Raw genomic sequence first — 12556 nt, 5'->3', positions numbered from 1 at the left:
AATATACAACATTAAAATAAATATCCAGTATATTAGACAAAGGTGCCAAAAACATGCATTGGAGAAAACACAGCCTCTTCAACAAATGGTGCTGGGAAAACTGGAAATCCATATACAACAAAATAAAATTAAATCCCTGTTGAGAGCCACAGCTGAGTGGGAATGGCCCCTAGCATTTTGCCAGAAGTAGGTGATGCCGGCGAGCCATTAAGAAGTTAAGCTGTGTATAATTGCTGTGACTGGATGATGCTGGATTGAAACAGGCTGTGTATTCAGTTGTATATTAAACCCCTGCTGTCCAGCAATAGGGCGGCTCCTGATGCCTCAGGCGCCCGTTACTTTTGAGTTCTCACGGAGTTCCCCTTGAGTTCCAGTTTGAGCTCTCGCGGGGATTCCTGGGGAGTTCGCGTTGGTTGGTGAAGTTCTAGTGGAGGGAGTTCCGGTTGGTGTGTGGTGTGCCTGGGAGGGCCACATGAGTTTGGAAATAAACTTTGTTCCTGCTTGAGTGGCTCGTGATTTGTGCCCAGCCAGACTGCAGGCATATCCCTATCTCTCACCATGCACAAAACTCAACTCAAAGTGGATCAAACACGTAGGAATTAAACCAGAGACCCTACGTCTACTAGAAGAAAAAGTAGGCCCAAATCTCCATCATGTCATATTAGGCCCCAACTTCCTTAATAAGACTCCTAAAGCACAAGAATTAAAATCAAGAATTAATAAATGGGATGGATTCAAACTAAAAAGCTCCTTCTCAGCAAAAGAATCAGTGAGGTGAATAGAGAGCCTACATCTTGGGAGCAAATTTTTACCACTTGCACATCAGTTAGAGCACTAATCTCAAGGTGTATAAAGAACTCAAAAAGCTAAACACCAAAAAAAAAAAACCAAATAACCCAAACAATAAATGGGACAAGGAACTGAACAGACACTTCACAGAAGAAGAAATATGATCATTCAACAAATATATGAAAAAATGTTCAACATCTCTAGCAAGTAAAAAATGAAAATCAAAACTACTCTAAGATTTCATCTCACTCCAGTCAGAATGGCAGCTATCAAGAATGCAAACAACAAGAGCTGAGCACAGTGGCACACACCTATAATCCCAGTGGCTTGGGAGGCTAAGACAGGAGATTCGAGAGTTCAAAGCCAGCCTCAGCACCTGCAAGGCACTAAGCAACTCAGAGACTCTGTCTCTAAATAAAATATAAAATATGTCTGGGGATGTGGCTCAGTGGTCAAGTACCCCTGAGTTCAATCCCTGGTACCCCTCCCCCCCAAAAAAAAGAATACAAACAACAATAATGTTGATGAGGATGTGGGGCAAAAGGCACATACATTGCTGGTAGGAATGCAAATTGGTGCAGCCAATATGGAAAGCAGTATGGAGCTTCCTTGGAAAACTGAGAATGGAACCACCTTTTGACCCAGCTAACCCACTCCTCAATCTATACCCAAAAGAAGAATACTACAGGGTCATAGCCACATCAATGTTTATAGCAGCACAATTCACAATAGCTAAACTGTGGAACCAACCTAGATGCCCTTCAGTAGATGAATGGATAACAAAACTGTGGTATATATACACAATGGTATAATATTCAGCATTAAAAGAAATAAAATCATGGTGTTTACAAGTAAATGGATGGAGTTGGAGAATATAATGCTAAGTGAAGTTAGCCAATCCCAAAAAACCAAATGCCAAATGTTTTCTCTGATATGAGGATGCTGATTCATAGTGGGTTTGGGAGAGGGAGCATGGGAGGATTAGAAAAACTCTAGATAGGGCAAGGGGGTGGGAGGGGAAGGGAGGAGGCATGGGGGTAGAAAAGACTGTGGAATGAGATAGACATCATTACCCTAAGTACATGTATGAAGACATGAATGGTGCGACTCTACTTTGTGTACAACCAGAGATATGAAAAATTGTGCTCTATTTGTGTAATATGAACTGTAATGCATTCTGCATAACAAATTATAATAATTTTTCAATTTGCTCTCATGTGACCTTCTTATATGCCTATCAAATCTCCCCTGTGTGTCTCATAAGGATACTTATTATGGGGCTTAGACCAATTCTGATAATTTTAACACCCAGAACCTGTGAACATGAATTTGTTTGAGCAAAGAGTGTTTGTAGATGTAATTAGGTAAAGGATCCCAGGATGAGATCGGTGCCAGTGCCTTCTATGATCCACAATATTACTTAACACAAAACAGAAATGAAGGGGTTAGCAATTGCCAAATAGCAAAATCACTAAATAGTTGTTAACTACATTTGGCATTAAACACAGGTACTGTTATGGTTTAAATACTAGTTGTTCCCTAAAAGCTCATGTGTGAGATAATACAAGAAAGCTCAGAAGTTAAATGATTCAGTTATGAGACACTTGATCCAATCAGTGAATTAATCCCCTAACAGGGATAAACCAAATGGTAACTGTAGGCCAGCAGGGTGTGGCTGAGGAGTTGGGTCCTTGGAGGCATGCCTTTTGGACATATATTTTGTCCCTGAAGAATGGAAAACTATGAACTGAGACCTCTAAAACCATGAGCCCCCAAATAAACTTTTCCTCCTCCAAAATTGTTCCTGTCAGGCATTTCAGTCACAGCAGTGAAAAAGCGGACTAAAACAAGTATCATCTATGCCATCCACAGCACCAACAACATGAATGGAGGGGACCCGAGTTACATGAACCAAATAGTTCTAAAAAATGGTAAAAATATGGTTCAGTAAGAGAAGAGAACATGAATATGAAGGTAAAAGACCATATATAGTGTTAAAAATCTGAACAGAGAGAATGTTGAAGAGATGTAGCAAGCGATGGCTATAAAGAAAAAAAATAGAAAAAATCAAAAGGAGAGAAAGAGAGAACAAGAGAATTTGAGTGCTAGTGGGAGAAGAAAGGAGAAACAAGAGAGAGAAACAAAAATAAAACAAAACAAAATCCTTCCACAACTCTCAAAAAAAACAAGGAAAAATAACTTGCTTTAAAAATGTTAAAGATGAGAAGAAAAGAAACAAATATGTGTGTGTTATGTATCCATGAATGAATTAGAACACAAACACCCAAAAAAAGAAAAAAGAAAGAAAGAAAGAAAGGAAGGAAGGAAGGAAGGAAGGAAGGAAGGAAGAAAGAAAGAAAGAAAGAAAGAAAGAAAGAAAGAAAGAAAGAAAGAAAGAAAGAAAGAAAGAAAGAAAGAAAGAAAAAGGATTCTTATTGAAAAATGAAGGACATCTCCCCTGTGGTGGTCAAAACTCAGTGAGGATGGATGGTCCCTGGTTAGACCCAACCGACCTTCTTCCCATTGCTTCTTGGAGTACTTGTGTAAAAACACAGCACACACATTTATGTTGAATATATAATAGTTGATGATAATAAACAACTATGTTACTGGTTTGTGCATTTTCTATATTATACTTTTTATTGTTATTCTAGACTACTTCCTCTATTTATAAAAAATTAAAAGTTTGTTATAAAACAGTAGGCCCTGTTACACCAGGTGCAGCCCTCACGCATCTCGGGTTTACCATGTCTCTGGATCATAAAAAGAGATTGTGGGTCAAGTGATTGAGCTACACCAGCGGGCGGGTGTGTGTAAGTGCACTCCATGAGATAGACACAAAATGACCTAACCTTGCATTGCTTAGACTGTATCCCCATAGTTAATGCATGGCCACCACCACCCCACACACACACACACACACTCATTCATTCACTCCCCCCCTCTCTGTTCTGTTTCTCTGAAGAGCCTTGGCTAATACAAGCCCACTGCAGTCATAGGGAAAGGTGATCAGCAATCCTATCCTCTCAGCAGTAGGACAAAGAAACAAGGAACTTTGGCCCCTTCATTTGCAGGAAGAAAAAGCTGTATACTTTTGTAGCCTGAGGATCTCCTACCCACTAAATAAGCAGCACAACCAAGCTAACAATCCACCCCCGCCCCGTCCCGTAATCATCTACTCTTAACCCCTTGTAGTGTGTTGCATGGGAGGCTTCAAAAAGAAAAGTCTACTGTCTAACACCCCGATTTTGTTTGAGAATGAATTTGTTTGAGAAAAGAGTCTTTGTAGATGTAATTAGGTAAAGGGTCCCCGGATGAGACCATCCTGAATTGTCAGAATTGGTCCTAAACCCCATAACAAGTGTCCTTATGAGATACACAGGGGAGATTTGATAGGCACAGAAGAAGGTGACGTGAGGACAAAAGGCGGTATTAGAGGTTACCGCTGTAAGCCCAGGACAGCCAACAGCCACCAGAAAGTGGAAGAGGCAAGCATGAGACTCTTCCCTGGCGGTATAGGAAGGGCCACGGCCTGGCAACACCTCCTTGATTCCAGACTTGTGATCCCCAGCACTCCGAGAGCAGAAACCCCTCCAGAATTATGAGAACATAAAATGGCTTTAAGATCATGGCCACCACTCGGAAACTAAGACATTTGAGTGTCCACTATTTGAGACACAAGCACAGAAAATGAATTACACTTCAGAGAGCAAATGCAGTGACCAAGGGTCATTCATTCTCGACCTGTAAATTAGTAAGATCATAAGATGATAAAAGGGAAGGCAGCTGATACTGGCCGAGACTTGACGCAGGCCCCAGACTATTTCAGGCACTTCCCTCACAATTTCATTGAATCCCCAGCAACCCTACAAAGTAGGCACCACTAATATGTATGTCAAGTTCTACAGACAAAACCCAAATTGGATGAGAAGGTTGGAAGTGTTTGGATAAGGAAATAGAAGACTCCAGATCTGACTTAACAGAAACCATTAACCCCAAGGCAGTGTGGTGTAATAGTTAGGGATGCAGCCAGCCGAGCTTGGAGGCCTGGCTGCCAGAACTTCTACTCACCAGCTGTGTGACCCTGAGCAGGTACTTAACCTTTCTGTGCTTTGGTTTTTTCATCTACAAAAATGGGGATAATGCTGGCATCTGCTTTACATAAGGTTGCCGTGAATGTCACGAGTCGGAACCTACAAACCACTTAGGACAGAGCCTGGCAGAGAGCAGTCCTCCTGTAAGGGTCAGCTATTGCTGTATTATTAAGCTCACAGTCAACACCTAATGAATATTTTCTATTATTGTAATCATTTGTTCAATTAGACCTTAATTTGGAAATCTTTCTGTTTTTTGCTTGTTTTTTGTTGTTGTTGCTGTTGTTGTTTTTTAGAGAGTCATGATATTTCTTCTGATCGAATTAAAAAGACCGCCTTGGAAAAACAGAAATTATTTCTCAGGACACAGGCTAAAAAGAGTGATCCAAAATACCAGGCATATAAAGTAATGACCAAGGCAGTTCTTTAAGCCTTTCAATGTGTATTTAATAAATCACAGCATAAGTAGGCTCAAACGTAGTCAAAGCACTTGAAATTTACTGGAGCAAAGGACACTGATCATTAGGTAATGGGAAGAGGGGAGGTGAGAAGGAAAGAATGGTTTTCCATAAAACAAAATAATAAAAATAAATACAAAGTAGAAAAATTGTACGGCAAAGAAATCGGTGGGAACTTACTGTAATAAACAGTGTTCACAAAGTTCATATTAGCTTGTCATTCCTTTGTTCATTCTTTCATGATTCAGTATTTATGGAACATCTGAGAAGTAGTTCCCAATGACCAGGTTTTGTGGTCCAGTGGAGGTATGAGACAATCAGCTGGAACAGACCGGATAGAACTTTCAGGAGCGATGGAAGGAGATGAAATTCACTGCAGATTTCCAGGGAAAGTGTCAAACCAGTCGAGAGCTTGGATCTGGTCTAGATGATGTGAGACACGTAAGGCAAATTCCAGACTGCCATGGACCACACATCAGGACCTTCGACCACACACCAGGATGTCGGTACACAAGGCCTTTTTATTGACTGGTTTCACTCTAGGTTAATATTATTGCTTACTTTTGTAAACAAGATGCACTTGACTTATGTACTTTGTTTATTGATTTTTCTCTCTACCAGAAGAGAAGCTTCATGCCTTGCTTAGCTTGGTTGACTTCCAAAACAGTGCCTGGCTCATAGCAGATGTTCAAAAAAATACTTGCTGAATAGTGAACCAAAATGCAATAGCGACTCAAGCACTCGGTTTGTTAGGATGGAATCCATGTGGCCCTCAGATGTATGCACTGACAGAGGACACTAGCTTAGCCCTTTTATGCTGCTATGAAAAAAAAAATATCTGAGACTGAGTAATTTCGAGACTATATATATTTACTTCTTAGAGTTCTGGAGGCTGGGAAGTCCAAGATGAAGGTGCTCTTAAAAGGTCTGACATCTGGGCTGGGGATGTGGCTCAAGCGGTAGCGTGCTCACCTGGCATGCATGCCGCCCGGGTTCGATCCTCACCACCACATACAAACAAAGATGTTGTGTCCGCCGAGAACTAAAAAATAAATATTGAAATCTCTCTCTCTCTCTCTCTCTCTCTCTCTCTCTCTCTCTCTCTCTCTCTCTCTCTCTCTCTGGTGAGGACTGTGCTCTCGGCTTCCAGATGGTACCTTATGGATGTGTTCTCCAGAGGGGGAAAACACTGCACCCTCAAAAGACTGGGTGCCCTTATAAGGGTCTTAATTCCATTCAAGAGCAAGAAGCCCTCAGGACCTAATCACCTCCCAGAGTTCCACCCTGTTACTAGAGGACACCAACATTGAAATCACAGCATATGTGACAGCAACTCCCCCCTAAAGAGGATCAGCACCCACCACACCACCACATTCTCTAGCACCAGTCCTACCTTCTTCCCTTCCTTCTTCCCTGGACAGCCATGTTTGCTTTGTATGGCCTTGATTTCCTGATGGTAACTGACTCACCCAGAACAGACATGATATCCAAGCTCATGCAATCCAATTCTCTATTCTGGGACTTAATTTTACCTTCATAAGAACAGAGGAGTTTGACAAAAATGACCTCTGTCTTAGTCCGTTTTTTATTGTTATAACAGGATACCTGAGGCTAGGTGATTTTATAGAGAAAAGGGTTTCTTTTTTTTTTTTTTTCATTCTGGCACAAAGTTCTGGAACTCCAAAGTCAAGGGGCTTCATCTGATGGTGCTTCTTGCTGGCAGAGTTCTCAAGGCAGTGCAGAGATCACCCGACAAGAGACAGGCAGTGTACACATGCACACAGATCTTGTGATCTCTCCTCCTCCTTCTCCTCTTCTTCATCCACTTCCTCCTCCCCTTCCTCCTCCATCTCCTCTCCTTCCTTTTTTTTGAGATGGTGACTCAATGTGTTGCCCAGGGTGTCCTGAACTCCTGGGTTCAGGTGATCCTCACAGCATGTGCCACTGTGTCCTGTCTCCTTATAAAGCCACCCCATGGTCTTATCTCACCCTGATGACCTCCGCGAGTCTCCCCCTGTGAGCACCAGAGTCAGAGTCCCTTTCCACCCTCTGAATACCTCACAGCAGGGATTAGATCCCGACAGAACTCCGGGACACTCGCACCCTGTCCTGCACACAGGAACCTCTGAACTCACTCTCAGGCCCCAAGGGCAAGGACACAGAAGCACTGCAACCCTGCAAAGGTCCATGTGGAAAAGCTGGGCACTGCCTAAAAACTCAAGGAAGGAAATTTTTTTTAAAATACCCCTTTGTCAGAGTTAGTAACCATGGACAACAGGAAACAACCACACGTCCAAAGAGGAATGAATGAGTAGAACGTGGTCGATCAACACAAGGTAGAACAGTCTCAGGAACGTCTACCCAACACGTTGTCGAGCAGCAAAAGCAAGGTTCCAGATGAAGGACAACACACGTCGCTCTAAACTGCATCTGTACGGAAAGGTCTAAAAGGATGTCAACCATATGGTAGCCATGGTTACCTCCTGGGAAAGAACACGGGAAGAGAAAATTTGCTTCTTACAGGAAATATTTTGTAGTATTTGAATGGACCATGTTTTGACAACGTTGTATTCTTAGGTTAACTTATTTAATTAAAGGAAACAACTCAAAAATATATAAAGAGATTATTTGATCGGAAGTAGAATTGACGGAGAGTAGAGACCAGGGAATCCTGTGGGAGGTTGTGGCCGTTGCTCAGGTCCAAAGGATTGTGCCTGTCACAGGGTAGAAGGGACAGTGAGACACAGCTGAATGTGTGTGGAACCAGGACAGTGTGTGGATTGGAGGTGGCGGGGACGTGGCGGGACATCCGGGCTGAAGGCAGCAGGCTGCCAAGGTAAACCTAGGAGCTTCAGAACACAGCTGCCAGGACTCCAAGTCCAAGGCACCTCAGGGACACGGGACAAGTTAGTTCCCATCTCTGTGTCTCGGGTTCCTGTAAAGTGGAAAGTATGATATTTCCTAGTTCAGAGAATTTTTGAGAATTCGTTCACAAAAAGTGCTCAGAACTTGGCTGCACAATACATGCTGGTCATTGAGGAAGTACTGGGCACCGAAGTCTACCAAACTGTTACGTCCACGTACGAAGACACCACCTTGAACCCTGCTTATGGGTGTAATTGTGTTGGTCCTTGTTGGAATGACTGCTGGAGAGGGGTCCTGGGCCCTTAGCAGGCATGACCAGCTGGAAATAGAGAAAAACATAAAATGATTTCAAGCAAGCATTCTCCAGCACCGAAAGAAAGAGAAGAAAAAGGAAACCTGATGGTTGGGCTGACTCTCAGGCTGCATCTGCGAGGAAAGGAGAGACACTGAGAGGAACGCACCTGGCCAGTTGGCCAAGGATTAGGTTTGAAGGAAGTTACATGGAGAGCTATATTTCAAAACGGAGAAACACAGGTTGAGTCTTTCTACGCTTTCTCGTTTTTGAAATAGATATGCAAAATAATACATACATAGATTAGGCACGTATTCCCACACTCTTATTGTGATGGATGAAAATATTAAGCCTAAGCAAAGGTACCCTGAGCAAACGCAGCTTCATTTCCTGCCCCAGATCCCTTTCTCTGCTTCTGCTTCACGGCACTGAATACCCAACTTGGGGGATGAGATCAAAACAACAGCTTTATATCCCAGCAGCTCTGGAAGCTGAGACAGGAGGAATGCAAGTGCAAGGCCAGCTTCAGCAACTTGGCAAGACCCTATAAAACTTATCAAGATCCTGTCTCCAAACAAAAAAATACAAAGGGCTGGGGATGTGGATCAGTGGTTAAGCACCCCTGGGTTCAAGCCCCAGTACTACTACTAATAATACTAATAATAACAACAATACAGTATAATCATCATCTTTGACTATCTCTTTCAAATTTATTCAGGTGACACCTGTATCCATTCAGGCTGCTGTAACAAAATACCTTAGACTGGGTAATTATAAACAACAGATATTTATCACTCACAATTCTGGAAGCTGGACAGTCCAAGATCAGAACAGATTCGGGGGCTGGTGTGGACCTCTCTTTCCTCACGGTTGGTGTCCTTGCCCAGGAAGGGGTGAACATACTCCCTTAAGTCCCTTCTGCCACGCACTGATCCCATTTGTGAGTGCAGCACCCACGTGACTTAATCACCTTCTAACTGTCCTGCTTCCCAACACCATCCCCCTCAGAGCTCAGAGTTTAACTTGCAAATTACGGAAAGACACAGACATTCACACCCCAGCAAGGGAGAGAGTCTTATTCCAGCCCTAGAGGGAAACCCTAATAGGCCCCTGACTTTTCTGCTTCAGAAATTAACATGTTCATCCGAACCGCGGAACCCACACGGATTTTCAATCGCATCTTCTCTGGTCCAGCTGGGACCTGCTTCCCACCTGGCCCTTCTTCTCCTTCTCCCCCATTCAGGGTGGTGGGCAGCTTCCAATTCCCCTGGGGCACATGTTTCGGGAAGGCACTGTGAGAAGACAGGAGAAAGGAGGTCTCCATCTGTGCCATCCCACGGACGTGGGCTGGTGTGGAGAGACCGGGCTGCCCTTCGGAGCTCACCCCCAAGTGTAGCCCCCATAGAGGGTGTGTACGCCAGCTTTCCATCCATGTGACAAGGACCTTGAATGATCCCCTCCTAAAGAAAGGAAGCTTATTTCAGCTCACAGTCTCGAGGTCTCGGTCCATGACGGTTTGGAGCCATTGCTTTGGGTACATCATGGTGGGAGACTATGTGTAAGGGTAAAATTTCTAAGCTGTTTATAAACTGCAAAGCCTGAGTTAAAGTGTAAAAGGCTGGGCATTGTAAAGTTTCTAAGCTGCAAGGCCTGAGTTAAAAAGTAAAAGACCAGGTATTGTTAAAATTCCTCTGGTACCCCCAAAACCTGACATTCCTGTAGCTGTTAGGACAATACCCCAACAACCCAGTAAATATTCCCCCTGATCCTCTGGTTGTCTAATAACCTGGGATTCTGTGTAGCCTGGCACGTAGGCATTGCAGGACTTAAACCAATCAGTTTAAATGTGTACCCCACTTAGGAGTGACCAATCAACCCGGCGCAATCTGTTCCCGCCAATGAATGTACTAATCATGTCTCAGAGTTGTTGTTCAATTTTCCAGCGCCTCATGATGATTTGTTCTGATGTATGCAAAGCCCCCGCCCTCTCCAAAAAGGGTACTTAAGCACTGCTTGACCTCTGCTCGGGGCTCTGGGCTGCTCTCGCTTCTTGAGCGAGCCTGCCTGGGGCCTCAGCGTGCTGAATTGGATCCTCAATAAACTCCCTCCTGCTTATTGCATGAAGCCAGTCTCTTGTGGTCTCTTCCTCCGACGCTTCGCCGGACCCTTACATATGATAAAACAAAACTGCGGACTTCAAGACTGGGAAGCTCAAGGGAAAAAGGAAGCGCCTGGGCCCAACCATTTCTTTTAAGGACATTCCCCCAGCGAACTCCTCCCACTAGCCTCACTTCTGGAAGGTTCCACCACTTCCCAATGGTGCCTTGGCCTCTACCACATGGACCTATGGAGGGCTTTCCCGAGCCAAACTACAGCAACATCTTCATGCTCGGCTCCCGATCAGCACTCAGATTCGGCACCATTGACTCTCCTCTGGGGCCCTTTCTCATTCTCAGGAAGAAGTCTCCAGGAGCAAATGAATCCAGAGTTTCTCTTTTATGTCGTCCATCTCTGGTACCAAGGAAGAGTTCTTAACCCCCTTGCAATAGATGCCCCCAAGGCCACCTCCACTCTGTGACTACAGGTAACTTGAACTCATCAGGCGTGTGTCAGGGTCTGGTCCCTTTTGCCTCCCAACTACAGGAACCAAACTCCAGGCTCCTCTGAATGGTCCCAGGCTTGAGGGAAGGAGGTAGCAATTGCCCCAGCCTACTCACAACTACAGTATCCTCCCAAAGGGAAACTACTCCCATTACTAATTCCTCCCATTCCACCATCTAATCCTTTCTAATATCTTTAATCTGACTAAGAAGTACCAGGGTAAGGGAATTTGTTTGTAATCATTCTGCACAAGTGGACTGAGCTTTGAAATTGGCCACCCATTATATAGCCTGATGTTTCAATCTTGAAAATTCAATTTTAATATCCCTTTGCACATACACATTTAACTTTGGTTTAGATGCTCATCGTTTACACAAATGTTTTCTTCCTACATCTTCCTGGCGATTTCCATTGTTGTGTTTAGATGAAACTAAGCTGGCCTGGATCGCTTACTGGTAAGCATATGGTGTGAGTCAGCTTTTCATTGCTGTGATCAAAATACCTGACAACTTAGTGGCGGAAACATTTATTTTGGCTCTGGTTTCAGAGCCTCAGTCCAGGGGCAGCTGACTCCATTGCTCTGGGCCTGGAGGTGAAACTGAACGCTGTGGCAGAAGGGTGTGTTACAGGAAAGCAAACAGGAAGCAGAGGAGAGCCCACGGGAGCCATAGACAAAATATAAACCCCAAGGGCAAGAAGCACCCAGTGACCTACTTCCTGCAGCCACACCCCACCTGCCAACAGTTACCACCAAGCACAGAAGTCCCTTCAAATTATTTCATCAAACGCATAAACCCACGGATTAGGTTATAGCTGTTGTGATCTAATCATTTCACCTCTGAACGTGATTACATTGGATATCGTGTCTCCAATACATGAGCTTTGGGGGGAATGGGGCATGTCATAGCCAAACCACAACAACATACATGGTTTCACTTCTTAGATGTTAAACATCGTCCAGTGGCCCCTAATTCTTTGCAATGGCAGCAAGCAGTGATAATAAACTCTTCCAGCAGGCTAAATCTGACACCACGTCCCTTTAACTTGATGGACACAGAGGTATGTTTTTTTAAAGCGGTATTTGAATGCTTTTTGCTTATCCACGGTCCCATTTCCCTGCAGCTGCCACGGATTTGTTCATTTCCTTGAATCATGGAAGATGGTTTGTGATTTATACATCTTGCCTTTGTAATCTCTCATTCTATTTCCTCCCTCATAAGATCACCATTTTAGCAAATGTAAGATCTTTTAAGAGAGGAAAAGGACTTACCATAGCATTCCTCTCCTTTTCCCCCTCCCAGATCAAGAGCTCCTTCTTGGCTAGCTAGCTAGTATCCTTCAAGATTAAGAAGCAATTTTATAGTTCTTGCCGCTTTTTGCACCTCCAAGCGCCAGAGGGCGACAAAACCCGGGGGCTGTTCATTGGCGTCCCATAAAGGCCGCTCCCGACGTGACGT

The sequence above is a fragment of the Ictidomys tridecemlineatus genome, chromosome 4 (assembly GCF_052094955.1).
Source record: "Ictidomys tridecemlineatus isolate mIctTri1 chromosome 4, mIctTri1.hap1, whole genome shotgun sequence".
Taxonomy (NCBI): domain Eukaryota; kingdom Metazoa; phylum Chordata; class Mammalia; order Rodentia; family Sciuridae; genus Ictidomys; species Ictidomys tridecemlineatus.
This window is presented reverse-complemented; position numbering follows the sequence as displayed.